This window comes from Entamoeba invadens (assembly GCF_000330505.1).
Source record: "Entamoeba invadens IP1 unplaced genomic scaffold scaff_1105074724819, whole genome shotgun sequence".
Taxonomy (NCBI): Eukaryota; Evosea; order Mastigamoebida; family Endamoebidae; genus Entamoeba; species Entamoeba invadens.
Genome location: NW_004443623.1, coordinates 373,809 through 379,953, shown reverse-complemented (window position 1 = coordinate 379,953; position 6,145 = coordinate 373,809).

Here is a 6,145-nt window from a genome sequence, read left to right as displayed (position 1 = left end):
TATTTTTTCAAGACAGGTTTTTCCAAACGCGACAGCTTTTTCGCATGACTGTATATTATTTATATAATTAAAAGAATATATTATTAAAATAATTTAGTGTGAATAATAATATTTTTCAAGAAAATATGCATGTAAGTCTTTAAATAAATTCACTTTTTATTTGATTTATATAAATAGAAAAATGTTCACATTTAAACGTTATTTTTTAATATTACTTTATATAAAATTAAACTAAAGAAAGATTATTCTATGATGTAATTAGTTTTATTAATTGTTTAAATTCAAATCTTTATATTATTTGAGCGAACTATTAATTGATTATTGTTTTCTAATACGTTCTTTTCTTGAAAATTTTAGAATGAAATTGCAATTTTCGCAAATTTTTTCCATCAAGTTTTCTTTATATTTAATCATTTTATCTCGTTTTGTCCTTGTTTTAACAAAAATGTATTGACATGTAAACCAATGCAAGTATGGCGAAGGTCTTTACATAATATATTAATAATTTACTGTAATTATAACCAATACTTTATTTAAACTCATAAATACTCAGTTTAAGAACTTTTATCCGAACGTTTCACGATGATAATAATTATTCGAATATGCACACTTCGAAATTATACTTAGTTTCTATCACTTATTTTAATGTATTTTTGATCACTACTCAACTACTTATAGTCACTTTCTGTTATATTACTTTCACGACTTTTCGTTTAGCAAATTGAGTTTGTTGTATTTTTTTGTTGTTAATGATTCGTTGTGTATGTTGTTGTAAAATGTTTATAGTTATTATCTGCTTGTGAAATGGATACATTTATTTGTTGTATGATAATATGAAAAAACGAATGACACAAAAAATAACTATTTATTTGATCCAATAATACGTTATACTCATTTTTTGTGTAAAACGTGGATTTTGATGTGTGTAAAGAATTAACATGTTTAGCATGCTTAGAAAAAAATAAAATTCTGTTTAAAATTAATAATGAGGGGAGTTTTCGAAATGATGCTGACGTGGAAAATAAGCAACTAATTGCCAATTTTTTTAAATTTCAAATAGTAAAAAAGGGTTTTAAGACCAAAAAAAGAAGGTTTATAATAATAGTAAAAATAAATAAATAATACTATATTGTTTAATACAGAGACAAGGAGTCAATTCTATACTTTTACCAAAACTTATAGTTCATATAAAAATAATAAGTAAAAAATGTATCATTAAAAAGTTAATAAATGAACAAATAAACAACTATAAAAATAAGTTTAATTTTAGATATTATTTTGATTTAATAATAAGTGTTTAAATACTAATATAACGGGATCAAAAAAATTATAAAAAGAATTTAATCTTCACAACTTAATATTAATAATTATTTTAAAATAAAATTTGTAATATATTAATAATTTTAGAATAACCCAAAATATTATAAAAACATCGTACATTTATTATTATTAAATAAAACTGAAAGTCAATTTTATGATCTTTATTTTAGTTTTGGTCAATACAATTAAGTTAAAATACCTTATAAGTCGGGATTATTAAAAATATAAAAAAGTGAAAAAGCCACTTGAAAATCGCCTAAAGCTGCTTGATCTATTTTAAATGAATTAAACAGAATATTGGTTTTGTTTTTTATTGTTCTCTTTTTCTGTTGATTGTTTTCGAAAGATTTGTGATTGTTTTTAGTCTTTATATAATCATTATTTTGAAAAAGAAGGATAAAATTGTTAAAAACATATAAAAATATTTCAACTAGAATGACGACCAACACTCAGCGAGAATGTACAAGGTTTCTTGATTAATATTCAATAACATAACTTATTATGTTTTAATCTTAGGACTTGTAAGAGATAATAAAATAGCATATTAATTTTGTCTTCATTTTGACATTAGTACCGAAATATATCGATGATATGGTTAAGAATATTAGTTAAACGTAATACTTAACCACCAATTCATAAACACAACACATTGATTAAATCAAATGACTGTAGTTTTATGGAGTTCCTTTTTATACCTTTTATTATTTTCGAGTTGTTTTTATAATAAATTTATTTAATAATATAATAAATTGATAACACAAAAAATCAATAAAAGGGTCTTTATTTTAAAAATCATATTTTTATAAAAAAATATTTTATAAATACTCATATTACGTGTAAACGTGTTTGTAAATATTTGCAAAAACCATATTATATAATATAAAAACTATTCAAAATACATTATAGTTTAATAATAATAAACACAAAACTATTTTATTTTCAAAAATAGTATAACAAACTTAAATAATATTCAACTAATTAACATTTTTATAAATAAAAATGCATTTTAAAATACTCTTTTCAAAAAGAAAACCAAATAATTAACAAATTAATCATTTTGTTTTATTATAATACAATTATTGATTAATCAATAATTAATAAGAAGTAACCAAAACACACAATATAAAGAATATGATTTGAAAGCAATGTAAAGGTAAAAAAAACTATAAACTATCACATGATCACAATCACCAACATTTTAATTTAATCACGAACAATGTTAAATTTAATAAAGATTTATTTGATAAAGTCAGCATATCATTTCAAATATAATTCAATTACAAATATGGTGTGTAATTAACGTTCTTGTTGTTCTCTATTAAGTAGCATTTAAAACAAAATGTAACAAGACACACTCTTTATCAAGTGGGTCTATATTTTATTGGCCAAAATCAAGCAGAAATTCTTGAGAAACCCCACTCTTAAAAGATTTGGCAGTATTGCCTTTTGTTGAATTAGTTTTTATTAATATTAATATTATTTGGTTTATAGTTAAAAAAAACTATTTCCTCATCGCGATAGGAAATATTGTTAATTTATCGTATTGGCATTAAAATAAAGTAACATTAAAGTTCCAAATTAAACAGTGTATGTTTTGACACGTTTAAACTTAACAAGACAAACATATTGAATATATAACGATACTTTAAATGTGTTTTGGTTTTATTTTTCAAGATTTAAATGTAACATAAAACGATAAAATTAATGATAATTTGAATAATATTCATTTAACCATTATAATTTTTTCTAGTTTAACCCACCATTTATTATTATAATTGTTTTTTAAACCATTAACATAAACGATTTTAGGTAAACTTTTCTAACTGTATAATTAATCAAATTTGTAAAAACGATTTGATACAAGCTTTTTAACTGAATAAATAAAATTCTAAACGGTGTAATGATTTTTTTGAACTATACTTGGAATAAACTACCTGTTTATTCCAAGTATTTAACATAACACAAATTTGAAGGATAAAAGAAATGTTTAAAGTTTTTGCGTATTGCAATTTATATTTTATAGCTTCAAAAAATCGGTATTTCGTAGTTTGCTCCCTTTTGTTAAATACATTTTAAATGATTTGTACAAACAAAGAAATTTAAATGGGAATAACAAAGTAAATTGAATGAGTTTTTAAATCACTCTAAATTTTGTGATATTGTTAAACTTCGATTCACTTTTTAAATGAAATCACAAAATCTACCATCATATTATTTGATTTAACCATTTGTTGTTACATCAAAAAATGTTAACTGAACAAATAATATTTTAAAATTTATAGTTAATTTGGAATAACAATTTGAATTGTTACAAAAAGATAATAAAAAATGCATTGATATTAATCAAAAAAAGAAATATTAACATGAATATTAAAATATAAAACCAATATTTTTAAATTAAATACAAATAATTATAATTTTATTCAATTTTTATAATATATCGTCTTTTATTAATATAAATATATAATGAGATAACAATCTTTTAGCCTTTGTTTAAAAGCAAAGGCTGAAAGTATAATCACAATACAGTTTTTCTCATATAGTCGTTTAGATCATGTTCCAATGATAATTCGTTGGAACATTTTTATAAAAGAATGTTTAAAAAATAAACTTAATATAATTAATAAGTGTATTTGAAAATAAAAAAAATAAAAAAATAAAATTAAAAAATAAACACACAAAAATAACATCTGTCTCTTTAAATAATGGATTTACACCCTTTATACAAACCGAATGATCACGCTTGTGATTTATTTTCCGAAAAATTGGTTTTTGTTCCCTTTGTTTCGAATTTACCAAAGGTTCTTTTTCAAAACACGTATTATTGTTTTTTGTGTGATAAATTTTATGATAAAGACCAAATAAAAAATCATTTTAAATCTCACACTTTCGATGAAATAAATGAAAATAAAAGACCAAAATTGAGAGTGTTATTGAAGAATGATATTTGTTTATTAAATTGGTTCGCATTAAATAGAATAAAAAAGACGTGTATTTAAAAAAATGTTTCTATTGATAAAAATGTAATTGACATGATCAATATTGAAATGGAAAAATACAATGAACATAAAACCACGTTATCAAACAAAATAAATAAAATGAATGAATTGGTAAAAGTGGTTGATAAAAAATTTAAATTTCCCATGAATGAAGATGGACAAACGGTTCATTATATTAACAGAGTTGATACATATTTAACCCCTCGTATAAGAATGGAAGATATTCCATTGATAACCAGAAATGCCCCCAGTTTTGTTATACACAAACACAGAGCTGCATCTTTTGAGCAAAACCAGATTGAAAATTATAATCAAAATACATCAGAGTTTGTCGAGTCATTAAATGAAGATGGTAACATTGGACATATGATGTCCTTGTTACCACAACAAAGTAATTCCAATCCAAAAGATCTCTCCCCCTTACAAATGAAACATGAAATTAAATTCAAAGAAATAATGGAATATTTAATTTCGACTTGTAAAGATTCCCAACAATTTTCGAATCCTGGACGTTATACTGGAAGTGAAAGTAAATACAAAGTTCAAGATGAAATAAAACAAGATAAAGAAAAGTTTTCGAAAAGTGAAAAAGCAAGTAAAGTTAGACGGCAATATTTGAAGGTTATTTTCGCATTATATTTTGCATATTTAAATTTAAGTGCCTTTCAAATCGAAAAAATTTTGGAAATGATAGAAATTGTATTAGAATTGTGCGGAATAAAAGAAAACATTGTGGATGTTAATATGTCTGCGAAAACTATACAAGATAAAATGAAATATATAACTTATGTTGCCAAAGATGAAATTAAAGAATATGGTAATAAAAAATATCCATTTTATTTAATTACTGATTCACAGTCACAAAATTCAGTAGAACATTATTCGTTATTTGGAAGGTTTTATATCGGAAATTTTGAAACTAAAGAAATTAAAATACGAATAAGTAATTATTATGGTAAAAAAGATAGTAAAGGTTGGTTTGAATGGATAAATGAAACATTAGAAAAAAGAGGTTTAAGTTTAAAAGATGTTAAAGGTGTTACTGTTGATGGAAGCAACACTGTTAAAGGAGAAGAAAATGGTTTATGAGATAAGTTAATGAAAAGTTTTGATAATTGGAAATTGTATTAGTTTAAAAGTAAGTATTGTATGAATTAGAGATTAAATATTGATTGTAAATCAATTTGTGAACAAAATGATGGAATTCAATAGAACTATTTCTACTCCAAATAACAACAGAAAAATATAGAAATGGATGGCACACTTATATAGTTAATGAAAAAATGGAAAATATACTATTAAAAATGTGTACATTCAGTAACACAAGATTTATATTTAATGAAGGAGTTACATCGATATTATTTGAATGTTTTGAAGGTTATAAAGAATATATAGCAAATAATAATTATTGTTTTGATGATTTAAGCAGTGAAAAAAATAAAAAGTAATGTCTTGGGTAATGCCAATTTGTCAAATGAAATGTTCATTTGTGGACTATTATTTATGGAATATGTATTATCAAAAATTGAACTGGTCTCAACTTGGCTTCAGTCTCCAGAGCTAAGATTTCCAGTAGCTTATGAAAGAATAAAACGTATGATTCAATATCTGTACAAATTAAAAGATGATATTACAGACGAAGATAACAAACTATTTGAGGACCTTTCTTTTGTACGTAAAATTAATAATAAAAGAAAGCTAAATAAATTGAGAAGTGTATGTGTGTCGTGGTTGGTTAGATTTATTCAATCATCTATCATAAGATTCACCAACCCACTTCGAAATGTTAAATATAAAGAATTGTCTCAAATTGGTGTTGCAGATGA